The sequence below is a fragment of the Lissotriton helveticus genome, chromosome 5_1 (genome assembly GCF_964261635.1).
Source record: "Lissotriton helveticus chromosome 5_1, aLisHel1.1, whole genome shotgun sequence".
In the NCBI taxonomy this organism is placed as follows: domain Eukaryota; kingdom Metazoa; phylum Chordata; class Amphibia; order Caudata; family Salamandridae; genus Lissotriton; species Lissotriton helveticus.
Genome location: NC_136065.1, coordinates 1,190,625,552 through 1,190,645,992, shown reverse-complemented (window position 1 = coordinate 1,190,645,992; position 20,441 = coordinate 1,190,625,552). Strand labels below are relative to the sequence as shown.

General features: G+C 45.5%; 1 protein-coding gene and 1 non-coding gene across 2 annotated transcripts in view; both read left to right on the top strand.

The window, feature by feature from the left end:
- SHTN1 (shootin 1) overlaps nt 1-20,441 on the top strand; it is a 711,155-nt gene that overhangs the window by 238,666 nt on the left and 452,048 nt on the right. The gene's annotated exons all lie outside the window — the stretch shown is intronic.
- Nucleotides 12,766-12,838, top strand: TRNAR-ACG (transfer RNA arginine (anticodon ACG)). Its single transcript has one exon. It is a non-coding gene; the product is annotated as a tRNA-Arg (tRNA).

Genomic DNA, 20,441 nt, shown 5'->3' with positions numbered 1-20,441 from the left:
CAACACTGGCGAGACAGAAGTAGTGATCTTTGGCGCGAACACATCACTGATTGACTCCAGGAGGGGGCCGACAAAACTCGTCCCCACACCTAGAACCCATGCCAGGAACCTTGGAATAATCATCGTCAGCAAAATGGACATAACCGCACAAGTGAACTGTGTCGCAGGATACTGCTTTCATACCCTAAAGATGCTTTTAAGTGGGGTAATGGATCCACCGCATGAACTGTTTCACCACTTAATTTATTCTTATGCAAGGGCACAGTAGCAAACCTGACCCTTGAGATGGTGCAAATGTGACCCAATGTACAAGAAAGTTCTTTGTTTATGAGCGCATGTAAATTCAGAAGGCAAAATATAGACTTTATCAACCTGTAACAAGCATATACCTGCTATTTTGTTGAAAGCATGTCCTATTTGTAAATGTTCATTGATATGTGAGCAGAGCAGTGGTTGTGTGAGAACAACTATAACTCTAATGTCGCCGTTTTCGTTGTGAGAGGAAAAGGTTGCCACTGTAGCCCCAGAGACCACTGTTTTGAGTAGTCTCGCAGCCATGTTTCCTCCCATCCAACTTCCATCAATCTGTTCTCTCCGTATGTACCTCCACTGAGGCATAGACTTAGCAAAGAGTAATTTCGCCATAGGCAGCATTCAGGCACTGGAGATCAGGGAGGCGTTTCCAAGCTTTCAAATAGTGTTACTTTATGGTGAGCAAAAGAGATATGGTTTCCTTCAGTACATACCCTAGCAACCATCATTTACACGATTTGACTTTTTTTTTACTGATACATGTTTGTGAGATTGACGGGGATCAAGCCCCACCTTCCCGGTGGCGCTAGTGGTTTCCATCCTGGTGACATCATCAGAGACTCCAGAGCACCCGGTCGATCACAGAGCCCTTGTGGCGCCCCTGTGCTGTACAGTCTGAGCCTTCCTCTTCTCTGGTAGGCCAGTTGGATTTGATGGAGTATGTTGATGAAGATTGTTTTTCTAAATGCAAGATTTTATTTTTCACATTTTATTAGATGGCATGTTAATATAACAGAGTTTAAATCATTTGACGTTTCAGTACACCGGTCTGCCCTCCATCATGTTAACATAGCGGCCAAGGTTCTAGTGCTGAGGATATCTACACGCAGACAGTCATGGGTGCTATAGACACAAGGTTCATGTGGTGGGAGACCTTTGATTGAAAGGTTTTTATGTTTTCTGTTGTCGCGCTTACAGATTGACATTTGGTACAAAGCTGAAACAGTGATGATGGACTAAGCTTCCCACAAACCATCTCACAACCTACTACTTTGCTTTCACAGCTTTGCCAGGAGAGGTGGAAGTACTAGCAGTCCTCCAAGGTTCCCTACACCTCCAAATCAAAGTCTATGCAAAATTGCCTACTAAATATAGTATACCAACTCCAGTCTTCTCTTTCATCAATCCTGTTTTTGTTAACAATTAGAAATTAGCACAGTCTCTTCCTTATTCCCTTTATTTTCTCCTAACACTCATTTAGGGGGATATTCACAATGAAATGCAGTAGCGCAGAGTTACTCCAAAATTGGTAATGCTCCGACATTTTTTTAACGCAGAGATGCGTCGTATTTACAAAAATACTATGCACCCCTGGGTTTCCCCTAGTGCGGGCACTAAAAAACAGCCTATCGCCTGCGCAGGCACCCTTGCGCCATGCTGCAAGGGTGCCTGCGCTGCAGAGACGATTGTTTATGTGCCAGAAGGGACACCTTCCTGCACCTAGTCTTAATTGTTTTCGCTGCCCCATCCTTGTAACAATGGGCAGCATCAAAAAGCAATGAGTGTTTCGGCGGAACGCTCAGCTCAACACCCATTACACGCCCCTTTGACGTAGAATACTGCTGCAGTTAAGGACATATTTACAAGGAGGCGTTAAGCCACGGTATGTGGCTTAACGCCATCTTGTAAATATGGGGTAGAGAGCAATGCCATTGGAGTGTCAGAAAGAGTTACTATCCGGTGGCATTAGGTGCTTGTAAATAGGCCCCTTAGTGTCTCCAAACTCTTAAGCAAGGCACAGAGGGCCAGATGTATGACCATGTTTTGCATTCGCAAATGGGAATTTGGGCCGTTTGCGACTGCAAAATCGGTCTGCCCTATTTTGCGAGATAGTAACATATTTCCCACTCGCAAAATAGAGTTTGCGACTCGCTATTAGGAAGAGGCGTGCCAAGGGCGACCCTTCCTAATAGCGAGTCTCACTTAAAGGTATGATTGTTTTGCGACCACAATGCCAGTTGCAAATCGCTCGCAGTTTACCACCTACTTCAAGTAGGTGGTAAGCCACTTGCAAATGAAATGGGTCCTCTGGGGACCCCTTCCCTTTTGTGAGTGCGAGCAAAAATATTTTTTAAGAGCAGGCAGTGGTCCCACAGACCACTGGCTACTCTTAAAAAATGAAACAGAAACACGTTATTTTTTAAATGCATCTTGTTTGTAGGTCTCGTGACCTACAATGCGCGCAAGCGCATTGAGGGATCGAGAATTCAAGTGCTCGAAATCCTCGTCAAACCAAGGGCTTCGTTCCTTGCAGTTTTCTTGAAGTTCACGTGGCCACAGGCACGCGCTTTTGGGCCATAAACTCTGTTCCCCACAGCCTTACATTCATTTCTCCTCCCCCTCCCCAGCCAGCTTCCCCCAGGCCGTAGCAGCACTCCTCCCACACTCCCATACTTCAAAGGCTTATCACTTCACACGGCCACAGGCCGTTCAAGGCTTATCACTTCACACGGCCGCAGGCCGTGCAACCAGAGCACTTCAGTTGGTGCGCAGCCCCCCTCCCAGCACTGCCTTGTTACTCTCGGCAGCCAACTTTCGTTTCATGGTGGAACAAACCTCACTGATAACTATAGTCTATTGTAGCGAACAACACCAGGTTCAACTTGTGACTTCAGGCGCTACACGCATCTTTGCAGGGTGTGTGCACAACCTAACGCCATTTTTTGTAGCTACCTTTACGAGTATCATTGGGTATTACGACCCTGTCTACGTGCCTTGAAGTAGCATCCTGATGGCTTCAGGCGCTTGCTCACAAGTCCGCACTCGATGCACTCTCTTATCTTCTCCTTCCTGCTACCCAGGCTCCGCATTTCACCCATTGAAATAACTTTAGAGCAGCATAAAAGGGTATACAAACAAAGTAATGTAACTAAACAGAACATATATTCTTAACTAAATGTGGCATATACATGGATAATATATGGAACGTATGTAAGCATAACATACCATATGTAGAGTGTAGAGTGCAGATTGTGAGTGCAGTGTGCAGAGTGCAGATTGTGAGTGCAGATTGTGAGTGCAGATTGTGAGTGCAGATTGTGAGTGCAGATTGTGAGTGCAGATTGTGAGTGCAGATTCAGAGTGCAGATTCAGAGTGCAGATTCAGAGTGCAGATTCAGAGTGCAGATTCAGAGTGCAGATTCAGAGTGCAGATTCAGAGTGCAGATTCAGAGTGCAGATTCAGAGTGCAGATTCAGAGTGCAGATTCAGAGTGCAGATTGTGAGTGCAGATTCAGAGTGCAGAGTGCAGATTCAGAGTGCAGATTCAGAGTGCAGAGTGCGAGTGCAGATTCAGAGTGCAGAGTGCAGATTCAGAGTGCAGAGTGCAGATTCAGAGTGCAGAGTGCAGATTCAGAGTGCAGAGTGCAGATTGTGAGTGCAGATTCAGAGTGCAGATTGTGAGTGCAGATTGTGAGTGCAGAGTGCAGATTGTGAGTGCAGAGTGCAGAGTGCAGATTCAGAGTGCAGATTCAGAGTGCAGATTCAGAGTGCAGATTGTGAGTGCAGATTCAGAGTGCAGATTCAGAGTGCAGATTCAGAGTGCAGATTCAGAGTGCAGATTCAGAGTGCAGATTCAGAGTGCAGATTCAGAGTGCAGATGCAGAGTGCAGATGCAGAGTGCAGATTCAGAGTGCAGATTGCAGATTCAGAGTGCAGATTCAGAGTGCAGATTCAGAGTGCAGAGTGCAGATTCAGAGTGCAGATTCAGAGTGCAGTTGCAGAGTGCAGTTGCAGAGAGAACTCAGCAGCACCACCACAGCATCACTCAGCAGCACCACAGCATCACTCAGCACCACCACAGCATCACTCAGCACCACCACAGCATCACTCAGCACCACCACAGCATCACTCAGCACCACCACAGCATCACTCAGCACCACCACAGCATCACTCAGCACCACAACAGCATCACTCAGCACCACCACAGCATCCCTCAGCACCACCACAGCATCACTCAGCACCACCACAGCATCACTCAGCACCACCACAGCACCACTCAGCGCAATCCCAGCATCACTCCGCGACATCACAGCATCAATCTGTGCAACCATTCAACAACAACTGGTTCAATTATGTTCTCTCAATGTTTCAAGCTTTATTACAAATGTCACAAAAAGATGTTATTTCACTTCTGTTCTTGGATTTTCATCACAATAAAATACACTGAACATAATCTTCACAAACGTTATTTACAAAAGTTTAAGCTATTGCCAATATAAATTATAATCTCTTTTATTTAAGTATTAATTATTTAAAAAAATTAAAAGCCGTTGCTATTTGTAATATCAATACATCTAAGTCACGTAAATACAAAACATGTTGCATTACAAATGCTATAGTCGTCACATGTGCGAAAGTTATAACTATTGGCATTGAAAATGACAAAGCTATTAATTTTGCTATTTTCAAAATCAACACATAAATAAAAAAATTGTCATTTACAAGACCAATAGCTCAAACTTTCATAATGCGAGACCTATTGCATTGCAAATGCTTGTTCTTGGATGAAAACGGGCTGATTTTTTTTTAACTGCTTTATTTAAAAAGCAATCACAGACTTGGTGGTCTGTTGACCCCAGCAGGCCTCCATCCCTGGGAGTGATAACCATTCCAGATGGGGTCGCAAATTGCACCTGCCTCTTGAATATTAATGATGCAGTCAATTTGCGACCCAATCAGGCATTGCAAACAGTGTCAACAACTCTATTGTAAATTCCTATATGCGAGTCTCAAATTGCGAGTCACACAATGACACAATTTGCGACTCGCAAATTCATAGGTTTGCACATCTGGCCCAGAAGCTGCTTGCTGAGGGCACAAAGCCCATTTTACAGACACACACTGTTGTAGACAAAAAGACAAGTTTTGTCTGACATCTAGTCCCTGAAGCTATTTGGCCTATTCCTTCCAAACGAATAATCCAAAATAGTTGCCATTACCCAGAATCATTATACGCTTGATGGAGGACATTAGATCTGTGAAAGGAGCCTCTGGCGTTTGCATTGACGAGGTATGTGACTTGATTCCTAGAATGTTGATTATCAGCACAAAGTGCTGCAGACTGTGCTGGCTGCCAGGATCCTCGAGGTCAAGTAAGGCAGCTTTTGTTGCATGCCTCCACTGTGAAGGGGTGTACATCTGCCCCAACCCGTACAACTGGCCTCAGAGAACATTATTCCCGGGGCACAGCAGCAAACCTGACCCATGAAAGGGTGCAAATGTGAGCCAATGTACACGGGAGTTCTTGGGCCACATGTAAATTCGGAAGGCAAAATATAGACTTTATCAACCTGTAACAAGCATATACTTGCTATTCTGGTGAAATAATTTCCTATTTGTAAATGTTTGTTGGTATGTGACCAGTGCAGCGGGGTGTGAGCACAACTATAACTGTAGTGTCACGTTATCATTGTGAGAGCAAACGTTTTCCACTGTAGCCCCGGAGACCTCTGTTTGAGTTGTCTCTCAGCCATGTTTTATCCCATCAAACTTCCAACAATCCACACTCTACTTATGTACCTCCAGTGAGGCGTAGACTTAGCTAAGAACCATTCCGCCATAGGCAGTGTTCTGTCACTGGAAATCAGTAAGGTGTGTCCAAGCTTTCAAATAGTAGTTTTTTTATGGTGAGCAAAAGAGACATGGTTTCCTTCAGTACATCCCTTAGCAACCATCATCTACACAATGTGTCTTTATTTTTTTCACAGCTACATGTTTGTGAGAATGACTGGGATCAAGCTACACGCACACACACACAGGCCTGTCGACAACAGGTAAGGGGGACCTTCCTGAGGTGGAGCAGCAGTAAATGACAAATGTTGGTGTTCATGAGAAATACTGGGCTCTGCACACCACACTTGTGCCGACTGCTTTAGGGTCCTGCTTCATTAAGAAAGATAACTGTTTTCTTAGATCAGGAGCTCTCCTTTAACCACAGACTGTAATCCTATCCCTGTTCATTCCATTGACAAATGTGTAGACAAAATAACTTTGTGCCCCTAAGGTTCATTTGAAGGTCGGTCTCTTTTTATATACTATGTTCTCAGGTCTTGTTTTGTAATTTTCTGGGTACTGTCTGAAGCTTGTGTTTTACCCAGTCTAGCCTGTGGTGGCATGTGACCAGGTAGTAAAAAAGCAGACTTATTTCTGTCTTAGTACAACTCCATTGGTTACCAGCCCAGCGAGAGAATCTTTGAAATCCCTCAACTTTATGCACAAGGCACTTTTCATTATTTGATCCCAGTTGGTGTGCTTCCGTTTTGCCCATTATGTACCCTTTGAGACCCCCTGACAATCTTGAGATCATCTCCTGAGAATTCCACACTGAAGGCAAAGCATTTTTCACCAAGCAGCCCTGCCCTAGGAACCTGCTGCCCAATAATACTCTATCTTCAAAGGAAAGATCATTACTGCTTCTGCAGGAAACTGACAGTATGCATATTTTCTATACCATTTTGGAAGAAGTGCTTTAACCCTTCTAGACCATAATCATATCCTAAATATGGTCCCAGAAAGCCATATACTGGGGCAGTGGGCTATGCAAAGGTTATTGGGATATTTTCACTGCTATCACGCGACAAGACTGTAGCCGCAAGTGCAAGATGCTTTTAATTTATCATTACAACATCATACAGGGTGTCTACAAAGAAATATAATCTATTTATGTGTTTCAGTGCAGCAAATTGACCATACAACATTCTATGTGTATTTCCTAAAGCTAATGTGCACTATGACCTATGTATTTCTGCAGAAACCAACAGTTCTCTTTTTCAGCACGTCCATGTGTTAGGCCTAGGCTGATTAACTATTTACATAGGTTTAAACCTATCCCTCACCTGAAATGTTTGCATTGGGGTTTGGGATTTTATACTTGTATTTATGTGTCTATAAAATGTATTCCTATCATTCCCTACATCAATGTGAGTTGGTGTAGTGCACTGGTGCTTAGCCAGTTAAGCAGGCACAAAAGTGTGTGATGTTGTGAGGGGCTCCTGGATGGAAGTAGACTTCTTTCTTCATTTAACAGAGACGAAGGCAACTTTGTTGTTGGCCATGGTCTTCGGATACATGGAAGGGGTCCAGAGAGACCCATTCAAACTTGATATTAGAATATTGCTCTACAAGAAGAGAAGAAGCACGTTTCAGGGACACAGAAAAAAAAATCTCTGACATAGAGTCAAACAAGTCACAGAAAAAAAACAGAATTTTGATGCCCTGAGAGCTGCAGGCAGAAAAAAACTGGAATATAGCACAGCCTACAGGATTGCAAATAGTATTCAGGGACTAGCCCTTTGGAGAGTGGCTGAAGGTTTGTTTCATGGTGCAAAGTGGCCCAAATAACCCAAAAAGGGAGAGGTGCCTTTGTGAATAGTAATTGAAGAGAATGTAACCTTTTGGAATGCATGGTGAAAATGAGAAATATTTAGGACGAAGAAGTTTACCCAAATCGTTCGTGGAAGAAGGCACCAGGATTCCATAAAGTGGAAAATGTGCTGCAGTCTTTCACCCTGGGAGCCACCAAAATATTAACTGAGGTAAAATGTGGCACAGAGTTGAGCAATACAGAACAAGATGAACTGCATCTGAAAGTGAACAGAGGAGACAAAGACAAGCTGGGAGAGTCAGTAACTTGGTTGGCCAAGCAGGGCAGGAAACTGCTCAGGTGGCGGTGGGGCCGAGGTGTAGGGCTCCAGAGGGTCCTGTTGGTGAGGAGCACTGTAGAGAAAACAAAGTGCGGCACTGTAACGCCTGGGGGCACTGCACCGCTTCACTGCACTAGTGCACCTAGGCTGGACCAGGTGGAGTTCTGAAAAGGAGGTTCCGCGGGGAGATACTCTTGTTGCAAGCAGAAGGGATAAAAGAGATAAGAGGCGTGCAAGGGCCTATGGCCCGAATGCAAGCAAGGAAAATAATCTCCCTAACCCGCAGCTGGGTATTAAAATACAGGCTGAACTGAGGCGTGGTGGATCCTTAAAGCCTCAGGGTCCCGGTGCCACTGCACCTGCTGTACAATTGATAACTACACTCTTTGTGGCTTGGACTTACACGCAAGTCAGTGGGAAGTAGGAAAACGGCAGCAAAGTATTTACAAAGTACAGTATGCAGATACAGAGTTTTAATGACCGTCTCTGACCTTGAAGCTTGAATTCCATTTGCTGGGTCTCCTGTCTTTGGAAAGCCCTGCAAGCCCATACTCACCAGGAAAAATACATTTTTAATTTTGTTAAATTGTGTATTTATTTGTTTGAAATATGAAAAATAAAGGCTAAAGTCAAACATATATATCGTATAGAATAAATGCTTAATGTAACACGTCAAGCCGGTGGACAATGGTTGTGTGTTTTTTCTGACTTGTTCCTTTTGTGCACCAAAGATAGGCCTGTGAAACATTTAAGTAAGATTTCTGTGTCATTGGGCCCCTCCCCTCTCGTATAAGATATATTTAGTCCTTGAGTGTGAGGAGGCAGATAAGGAAATGCCAATTGTGTTCTTTTTCCCGACATCGCATCTGAATCACAACCACCCTCCACATTAGTCACGTTGCACGCACATGGCCGCCCTTGAAACTGGAGCAAAAGAAGTCCTTGCGGTCAGGGTGCGCGTCAGAGATGGGAAGGAGACTGGTAAAGATTGCACATTTATCCATGCCGATAATGTGTAATTTTATTGCGTTTTCTGAAGATACCCTACTGCAGTACCCACTGGGCCAAGGTCACGTCCTGTGCGCTCTTTGAGAGGGTGGCTGGGGGCCTGGATGGCCACAGGACACACCCAGATTTCTGTAGGCATAGACAGAGGGCGGCTAAGTATGGGTGGGGTGGACAATGCCTCTTAGCAGAGCAGCCGTGCTTGGATCATCCTTAGAAGGTGACATATAGTTCATGCTGAGGGCGGGACCTGCTTCCAAAAAGCAGATTAACTTTTTCCAAAATGAGTGGTCGGAATTTCAAACTTGACGGATGCGTCTTATCAGGTTGTCCGCGAGCTGCTGCATAACTGCTGGGGACTGACCTTGGAAGCCGGAGCCCCACTCCAGCGCCTTGAAGAGCTGCTCTGATGGAGACCTGCATGAACCCTGCTCAGGTGCCGTGTCCTGCCCATTTCGCCTCTGTTGAGAACGTACCCAAATAGTCCTGCAAAGCGCTACATGCCTTTCGTGCAGCCATCTTGCCTGTCTGGAACAACAACTTGAAAATAGTCCAGAAGAAGCTAATCTGAGTGCCTTACAGTAGTTTCTATGCATCGTAGGAAGTTGGAAGAGGCATGAACAGAAAAGCATATTCTTCAGGTACATGTGGTGAGCACTAACTTAAGCAAGGACTTCCTTTTCTTTTTGGGACCCCCCCCCAATTTTCCATATGCTTGGTACCCACTATCCTGCATTCAGCGTCACCAGCCTTATTGGCCTCGTTGCCAGAATAAATGCCTGAGCCTCCCATTAAAATCTAGTGAACATGACAGGACCAGCACCCAGCTAGCATTCTTGTTAACTACATCCAGGACTCAAAGATAATCCAGCGTGGCCCTTTGTACTTGCAAGTTCACATCTTAATTTCCTCTGAGGGTCAGCCTTTAGATTGCTGTCTGTGCATCTGCTAGTTTCAGGCATGTGAAGTTCATGTTTGATGTCCTATTTTTCATTGGTAAATGTTCATGTTTGATGACCTATTTTTCATTGGTAAATATATGCCTATTGGCTGCTCGGTTTACTGCATTACTTTGAAATGTTAATTTGCTTCGTTCAGTGGGATACACAGGAGTTGGTGCTGTCAGATATCCTAATCCACTATCTGAATCAATTCTTGGGAGAGGTTGCTCCAATAAGTGACATACAAGTTTGTGACACTCCAGTCGTGGCCACGGCCCTGCTAGCCTTGGAGTTTGAAAAGCAAGGTAGGGTAGTTTGAGAGCTCTCTCCAAATTTGCTTGCACTCTAAGAAAGTGACATTGCACTAGTTGCAAGTTCTGCTGGTTCACCTGAAATTTGCGCCTGGGAGCTATTCTCTTGGGCCAGTTGTTCTCCGGGAGCTGGGGTGATATCTGGCTTCCCAAGCAGGAGTCACTGTATGAGGTTATCAAATGTGAAGCAAGCTAGGTGGCTATAGTTCTCTTGTTTTGTGTAACTTAAAAACTCCATGAAGTGGCCTCTCTACCCCTGTCTAAGGCTGAATTTAATTTGTGGGAGTGTGACCTAGGGGCTGTATGCGTGCATCGTTGGGGAAATGGCTTTTAAGCCATCTCGTATGACGAGAAATAGTATTTTCCTAATATAATTCCTCATCATGATGCCATCAAGGTATGGGGCGGTCATGTGACACTGCTGGGGATTGTGTTATGCTGGATCAGCTTGTCAGTCAAGAGCAATCACTAATCAAAGAACAAATGTAAAAGCATAGAGTAGAATTGAATAGAGGAGAATAATGTTTTGTAAAGCGCAAAACAGTCACCCAGAGGTGTATTTCACTGGTAGTGTTTGTTTTTGCTGCTGTTATGTAGGGAGCTAAACCTTGAGTGTATGAAGGTCAGTGTTATTTTCTGGTACTGTTTGTGCCTTCTGCAAAGAATAAAATGAAGTATGCTTTGTGTCCTCATCAGTGGAGTTCACTGCGACAGAGCGCGGGTCATGAGAATAGGCTAGTGAGAGTCTGGCCTGCTTTGAGTTGGCGGTGCGTGTCCTGCTGGCATGGTCTTTGAGTCTTTAGTGGTGCTTGCATGTTTGGACCTGGCATTGCAAGACGATGTTAATGTATGGCTTTGGGGGTCATTTATTTACTTATCCGACCATTTGTAGGTGGGGCTTAGCAGTGAGCAGCTTCCAGTCTAGAACTTCACTGGTTTGGCTTGAAAAGTGGCGAGTGAGGTTCACTCACTTGCGAGCTGTGGTTGCGGGTGCATATACAGAGGAATTTTACCTCAACTCCATTATCTTTGCGTTACATTTGTGGAGGCAGTGATATGTGAAGTTTGTGTAGGAGGGGGTGAAGGTGGCGCTGCTGCAGAGCTTGGGATTGGTTGACGTGCCTCACATCCTCTCGTAACCTGCATTTGTGTTGTCAGAAACAGTTCGGCTGACGTTGAAGGGCCGGTATTTGGATGCCATGAAGTGGTCAGTGAAGAAAGTCTAGGTCTAACTGTCCAAATGCACACAGGCTGTTCTACTATGCAGTGTGAGCCACGGACCAGGGGCGGACCACGGACCATTGGATCCATCCTCCGGGAACCTGCTCTTCTTCCTGATGAAGGCACAGGCATTTTTGTAGGGTTGGCTCCATGTCCAGCAGCTGGGTGGGAGGCCTGCAGAACACTTGCTGACACACCCACGGCTGTCCCTAGGAGTCCCCACCATGGTCATTTGTCCATGCCCCTGGACCTTCCCCTGGTTTGATGGCTGTTCTTTGGCTAGTTGGGAGCAGGGCAGTGGCCATGGGGTTTCGTTTTTTAGGTCGAGCAGACCTACATTCAATGCGTAAGCATTGATTGTGTCTGCTTCAGACCTATTGTGATCCGTATTTGGGAATGTGGACAACAGTCAGACGCGCGCTTTTGCAGTCTCAGTTTTGACCGCGGGAGCGCGCGTCTGAGCCGCGCTTGCGCACACGAACTCACAGCCTCTGCTTTCGCTTCCCTCACATGCATTATCGGCGCGCACACACACAGACACAGCCAGCCCCCACCCCTCTGCATGCACGCACACACATACACACGCTGCCGCCCCCCACCCCCTGCACACACACAAACACGCATGCATACACACGCCGCCGCCGCCGCCCTCTACTCTACCCCCCCCCACACACACACACACGGTGGTTGGGTGTCACGGGCAGCTGCCCTCTGCCAGGCTCACAATGAGCGAGCGGGAGGGACTTTGGCGATCCTTACCGGGGCTCTTCAGATGGCTGCGGCTGCGGCTGCTGCTCTCGCGGATGCTCGTTGTTTCTTCTTGCCCCGCCCCCTTTGCGCTCCAGGCCTCACTTTCGTCCAGGGCGCCTTTGTTTTTTTCTTGAAACATGACTAAAAAAGCTGTGTCAACGCATTCCCGATGGCTGCTCCTTGATGCAATACATCATGAGATGTGTAATTGCAATACTTCACTCCGTCTTTTGCATGTGAACTTTTATCAAGAAAAGTGCCAGTTAAGAGCACAGTGCTGATCGGCTGTTTAGCCTAATCTAAGAGACTCCGATCCAATCAGAACAGTCGACATGAACTCTGTCCAAATTGTACCAGTCTCTCCGCTGGTCGCTCTTCCATGCAGAAGGTTGTTAAAGCTATCCACTCTCCCCATGACTCCTACATTCTGGGAGATCATCCTTTGCTACTGTAGCGTTCCTCGTTTAGTTTTGAATTACAACATGCTCATGCTAACACTCCAAACTTTTCAGTATCATTCTCTACCGATACCCTGGGATTTGTAGCTCTGTAGTTTCACCCCTAGCGTGAAGTATCATAGGCGGGCCAGTGGCGCAATGGATAACGCGTCTGCCTACGGAGCAGAAGATTCCAGGTTCGACTCCTGGCTGGCTCGATTACGGACATAACTTTTTTCAACCAATAATATAAACATTACAATGATCTATAACATTATAAGAAACTACATCACACCTGTTAGACCATGAAGTTCCGTCCTGTGTGATACTATAATAAACTGATCTGTAAACTTAGTTACACAAACAGCTAGGCATTTGAATTAAATTACATACTAGGAATTTACCGCCAATATTTTTTATTTAAAAGTGGGCCATTCAGAGTTTCTCGAGAGGTCTGTTTTTAACTGTAAAACAGATAACTGTCGATTTCCCAAAAGGCCCACTATTTCACGGAACAACAAATGCTAGTGAATTTTTGAAAAAGCACCTTTACTAGCACGGTCTCGAAGGCACGAACCTTCATAATGGCTGTCACGGATGCAGTTGCTTGTGACATATTCCATTGAAACTGGGCAAAATGACATGGCATTTGAGATACTGGTGCATGGCCACGGTTCAAGAAAGATAAATAACACATTTATTGTGTCTGCGGAACAGTCGTTCTTTCCAGTTGAGATTTATAATGTTGTGCGCAAACAGTTGTATTTCCCGCCACACCGCACTGTGCACTTGCACTGCTGCAGCGGAAAAGAACTAGTTAAGTCGCGAGTTCTGAATGGCTGCCTGACCAAATCGAAAAGACTTTGATCCAATCAGAGCATGGGACAAAATATACAAAGTGACCACTAATTCTTGCCCAAGAGAGCAGCAGAAGGATATTAAAGTTGTTGTGACTTTCATTGCTCGTACCTTCTGTGTGTTCCTTCCTTAAGTGAGCCCTTTAATCACCTTAGTATTTGATTCAACTCCATGCTGGCTCGACACCGAAGAGTGCTCTTTTCATCCCTTTGTTAATAAATGCAAGTATTAATGACAACACGTAATTAGAACTGTGTGTGAAAAAGTAACTCAACTATACTTTGGCAAAATCGCTGCATTTTAATTAAAACATATAGAGGGGAAATGGGACAAAAATATCATTTTTATTTAATAGCGTAAAACAAAAGATGCATTCCCGGATGCTCTGTTTTAATTGTAAAGAAAAGGTTACAGTCGTCTTGACAAAGAACTCAGGGGCATATTACCAAGAAGTGCGTTAGTAAACGCACAACGCACATCCCCATATCGCCAGCTATCGCCGGATTTCATTGCCTTTTTAGCGCGCAATTATCAATGCGCATCACGTAGGCGAATTGAAATCCGGCAATAGTCGGCGATATGGCACATTAGCGCATGAAAACAAAGTTGTTTTCACTCGCTAATGTCTTCCTTCATAATATGGGGGTGGATTCAGCTTTATGATCCACACCCCCATGTTATCAATGCCCTAACACCTGGTCAGAGCAGGCGTTGGGAGACCTGTGATAAACGAGTTTATCGCAGGTCTCCTTCTCCCAACGCCTGCCTAGGTAATAGGGTGTTCCCACCTCCAACCACATTTTACATGTGGTTGGACGTGGGAACGCCCACTTTGCATGTCATTAGCGATGTTAATCGCCGACATGCAAAGTGGGCTTGCGCCAGGTTTTAAAATGCCCTTGTTAATAGGGCTCTAGCAGTATCGCCGCTTTCTCGGCACAATTCGCCGAAAAAGCGGCGATACTTGCCCTTGGTAATATGCCCCTTATTTTTTATGGGAATAGCGCACTATTATAGTTGAACCAAATCTAACTGGCTCTTAAAGGAACACCGGGTGATCGGGGGTGGCGGGGAGAGAGCATGTGCTTTTCATTTTTAGGTCTCGCCTAAGCTATCCCTTTAGGGATGCTTGGCGAGATTAAAGAAAAGGCTCTGAAAAATGCACCCAAAGGCGGATTGCCAACAGTGCATGTGAGCCCGGCGCACACCTGTGAGCCTCAGCATCAGACTTCACAGGGATCCGCCCCCCACCCCCCATTCAATGCAGAGAGCTTGTTTTAACGTGCGTCCCGTGACTTAACAAACTTTTTTTTTAAAACCGCTACAAAGGCAGCCTTTAACTTGCAATATTTCTCTTTTATTGTGTTCAACATTTTACAATCCTCACTTTTAACTTTAAAATGGTGCCCATCAGTGCTTAATTTGAGCAGGTGCTTTCCGGTGCTCAGCACCGGCACCCAATTTTCAGCACCGGTGCTTATAGCAAAAGTTAAAGACACACTCATTTGGAAGGCACTTGATTTTCCACAACATCGCGGTATGTTGAGCCACGCCGAGACTTGAACCCGGTTCCACAGCACCAAAATCGTCAGCTTTAGCCATTAGGCCTAGTCCTCCCCAGAATAATAAGTGCCAGGGCTCTAGTCAGGAGGCAGTTTGCACCAGCATATTTCTCCTGTTAGCGCTGCCTTCTCAGGAGAGCCCCGGCACGTTTTATTTTACAAATTAACCACTGGTGCCCATACACCTATTATTAGCAGTTCGGTGGCTTCTAACATAGCCAAAGGTGCTGTTTCCTTATCCTCCTTTCCATGTGTGTAGGCAATTAAACACAAAAGGAAGGCAGCAACTTTTCTATTTGTTTACTTCTCTAACATTCATGGCACGCTTTAGCTTTTAAAATATAAATTCAAAGCGTAGCGTGCCGCAAATGCAAAAAGCAACAAAAAATGCTAATTTCAGACATGTACTAGGCTCTGAACTCATAACAATCACATGAACAAAATATAATTATTTTGATGAACTCTATATTGTGACACTTAAGCAAGTCCTTTATTGGTTTGAACTGCTCGTAATAGTACTTCCGGGCTTGATTCGTGACTTATGCCGTGCTCCCTAGTGATGCAGCATGCCCTGCTAGAGCAGCAGGCCCGGAGCACCCGAGGTCCGGGCCAGAGCACCCACTGCCATGAAGAAGAGCCACTCCAAATCAGCGACCCTGACCAGGCTCTTCTGGAAGCAGGCCAATGGCAAACTCTTTACCCCAAATCCACCCTGGATCTTACCACAGACTTCCAACAAAGTAGACAGAAATTTCTACAGTCAGTATATCATTTATTGTAAATTCCGCTGTTGCAGTAACAAACCGTTCTTACTTTTTAAATAACATATGCTCCAGTTTGCGTTTCAACCCTTGTGGAATTTTCTGTGTTCTCCTTTGGCGGGCTTTGGTCTTAAATGATTTTCTTTTACTTAATTGTGTTTGTTGGCCTCGGTCGTCTCCGAGCTCTCAATGTTTCTAGGTCTATGCCCAAGCAGTTAGTTAATTTCCGGTATTTGTAGTCCCACTTTCATAATTAGAAATAGAGAACAAGTCCACAAATGCAAACAAAAACTCAAATTTGATGACCTGCTTTGGGAAGTCGACACTCTTAAAGGTATCTTACCCTAAACTGTACTGTCAACAAGGGGAGTTCCCGAATGGCTCCTCCTTTCATGATCTCCAGGCCTAGTGTGACCTGGGCCACCACAGCATCACTCAGGGCCAGCAAAGGATCACTCAATGCCACCAAGGCATCAGTCAGTACCACCACAGCATCACTCAGCACACCACAGCATCACTCATCAACACCACAGCATCACTCAGCACCACCACAGCATCACTCAGCACCACCACAGCATCAATCAGCACCACCACATCATCACTCAGCACCACCACTGCATCACTCAGGGCCACCGCAGGATCACTCACCTTCACCACAGCATCACTCAGCACCACCACAGCATTACTCAGGAACACCACAGCATCACTCAGTGCCACCACAAAATCACTATGCTCTACCACAGCATCACTCAGCGCCACCACAGCATCACTCAACACCACCACAACATCACTCAACACCACCACAACATCACTCAACACCACCACAACACATCACTCAGCGCCACCACAGCATCACTTAGGACTACCACAGCATCACTCAGCACCACCACAGCATCATTCAGCACAACCACATCATCACTCAGCACCACCACGGCATCACTCAGGGCCACCGCAGGATCACTCACCTTCCCCACAGCATCACTCAGCGCCACCACAGAATCACTCAGCACCACCACAGAATCACTCAGCACCACCACAACATCACTCAGTGCCACCACAGCATCACTCAGCATCAATACAGCATCACTCAGTACCACCACAACATCACTATGCGTTACCACAGCATCACTCAACACCACCACAGTAACACTCAGCACCACAACAGCATCACTCAGGGCCAGTACAGCATCACTCAACACCACCACAGCATAACTCAGCGCCAGCACAGCATCACTCAACGATAACACAGCATCACTCAGGGCTTCTTATACTTTTTAATTACAACTTCTCAGCATGCTACACAGCAGCCACACATCTCTACAGCACAGCTTAGAAACATTGCCAAAGTCAATAGCTCTACCTAAATACTTATAAGGCCAACCAATGCATAGTCAATAGGTCTCACCTTTGAGATATTATAAATGTTTAGTTATCCAGCACAATATCCTAGATTAGACAACATCAAGTGTTGCATGGCTATTCACTTATAAGGTACCAAAAGCCAGACCTATTGGCTACGGCAATGCAAACATAATTACACGCCACATAATTATACTCTACTGAATACAACATACACTCCAGACAATACCACTCAGTTCCACATAATTATATGCTACATATTTACACTGCGCTCAATGCAACATACACTCCAAATACCACTCAGTGCCACGTAATTATATGCTACATAATTACAACGCACTCAATACAGCATACACTCCAAACAGTACCACTCAGTGCCACATAATTGCACGCCACACTCTACTGAATACAACAGACACTCCACACAATACCACTCAGTGCCACATAATTATATGCTACATAATTACACTGCGCTCAACGCAACATACACTCCAAATACCACTCAGTGCCACATAATTACACTGTGCTCAACGCAACATACACTCCAAATACCACTCAGTGCCACATAATTACACGCCACATAATTACACTACCCTCAATGCAACATACACTCCAAATACCACTCAGTGCCACTTAGTTACACGCCACATAATCACACTCTATCTATCTATCGCATCACCACAGCATCACTCAGCACCACCACAGCATCACTCAGGGGCACCACAACATCACAATGCCCTACCACAGTATCACTGAACGCCACAGCATCACTCGTCGGCACCACAACATTACTCAGCGCCACCACAGCATCAATCTGTGCAACCATTCAACAACAACTGGTTCAAATATGTTCTTTCAATGTTTCAAGCTTTATTACAAATGTCACAAAAAGGAGTTAATATTTCACTTCTGTTCTTGGATTTTCGTCACAATAAAATACACTGAACATAATCTTCACAAAAGTTATTTACAACAGTTTAAGCTATTGCCATTATAAATTACAAGAACTTTTATTTAAGTAATAATTATTAATTTTTTTTTTAAGCAATTGTTATTTGTAATATCAATACATCTAAGTCACGTAAATACAACACATATTGCATTACAAATGCTATAGGTGTCACATTTGTGAAAGTTAAAAGTATTGGCATTGTAAATGACAAAGCTATTAATTTAGCTATTTTCAAAACCAACACATAAATAACAAATTTGTCATTTACAATACCAATAGCTCAAACTTTCCTAATGCGAGACCTATTGCATTGCAAATGCTTTTTTTTTTTTGCTTGTTCCCTGCTGTTGATGTCTGCTACGTGAAATTGTCATTTGATAATTCCAAGAATGAGTTTAAATATTGTCCTGTGGTATTCAGTGCTATCAAGTTACTGACTGCTGGTATCCTTCTGCTGCACCAATAAATCACAGCGAGGCCCTTAGCACACAACAGGTGTCTATTCATCCAGCAGGGACCTAGGTCCACGGCCACACCTTGGTGCTCAGGGCGAGTTTGGCGTTCCACCTTAAAACAAGCATTGGCATAGCCAATAGGTCTCGCTTGTGGGACCTTATAAGTATTTAGTTACAAGGATATTGTGCTGCAAAATAAAATACTTATAAGGTCCCACAAGCGAGACCTATTGGCTATGCCAATGCTTGTTGCTATATGCCTGCGTCTGTATCTCTCCTGTGTGTCTGTCTGCTGTGGGGGGTGTGTGTGTGTGTGTGTGTCTGTTTGCTTGCCATGTGTGGGGTCTATCGGCTGCATGTGGTGCTATGTCTTATCTGCTGGGTGCGTGCGTGCGTGTCTGTCTGCAGTGTGTGCATGGCGGCACTCTTTCAGTGTCGGGGCTGCCTCTGCTCGTCTCCGGTGGATTGATGGCCGTGTTTAAGGTCCGCGGGGTGAATGGCCGCTCGCCCGCCGCGGCCCTGTCTGCTCTCGGTGTATCCCGGCCAGAAGGGACTGTTCTTTGCCTGGGGAGACGCTCCCCCGCGGGAGCAGTGGTGAGCCCAGCCCTTCCTCGGAAGCCTGGGCTTGTCTGTTAAGTAAATACCGGAGAAGTCATTATCCCGTGACTACAATGTTTTCATCATATTTATAATTCTACAAATGTATTTTTAAATGCACTGATGTGGTGTTTGCATGCTATGCAAGACGGCACATCATGGAATGTTTATAAGGAGCATCGAATAGGATTGTGATATTTGCACCTGGAAGAGTCGGACACGCAGATCCTGAAAAGAAGTAAAGACTTTCTAGCAAGGGGACAGTAAGACAGGGACAGGCATAGATAGGTGTTTGCGGGGAGAAAGAGGGGAGGTGCTGGTGTGGGAGGGGGGAGGTGCTGGTGTGGGAGGAGTGCTGCTACGGGCTGGGGAGGGGAAGGAGAAATGAAAGGAAACGCTAGACGGCACATCATGGAATGTTTATAAGGAGCATCGAATAGGATTGTGATATTTGCACCTGGAAGAGTCGGACACGCAGATCCTGAAAAGAAGTAAAGACTCTCTAGCAAGGGGACAGTAAGACAGGGACAGGCATAGATAGGTGTTTGCGGGGAGAGAGAGGGGAGGTGCTGGTGTGGGAGGGGGGAGGTGCTGGTGTGGGAGGAGTGCTGCTACGGGCTGGGGAGGGGGAGGAGAAATGAAAGGAAACGCTAGACGGCACATCATGGAATGTTTATAAGGAGCATCGAATAGGATTGTGATATTTGCACCTGGAAGAGTCGGACACGCAGGAAGTGAGTCTGCGAGTGGTGCGCGCGTGAAAGTGATCGCGAGCGATGTGCGTGCATGAGAGGAAAGCCAGATGGTGTCTCTGCTCGGGGGAGGAGGGACGGAACTGAAGTGCTGGTGGGCAGAAAGGACGGCCGTGGGAGGCGGATTAGGGAGATGCGCGTGCTTGTGTGGTCACGTGACCCGCTTTTGTGGCCACGTGACCTCACATGCACTGTGAAGAAACGCCAGTGGTTTCACGAGTCGGATCAAGCACTTGAATTCGATCCTATCCATTCCTGCGGAATGGGACAGGCTCGACCTAAAAATGTCGGCTGGTAGAGACCCTTAGCAGTTTAGAGCAGGTGCGTTCCATCGTCAATCCCATGTGTACCCATGATCCTCTCTGTCTGGCGGACGTAGAGGCGAAGCACTGAAGCCATCTACTGAACTCATTCACCAAATGACGTGTATGTATGCCAAAGGCAGCTCGGTCTCGGGAAGAAAATATGTTTAAAAGTTATTATGTGGAACACTGAAATAAAGCTTTGTTGTTGGTTTTAAAGTTT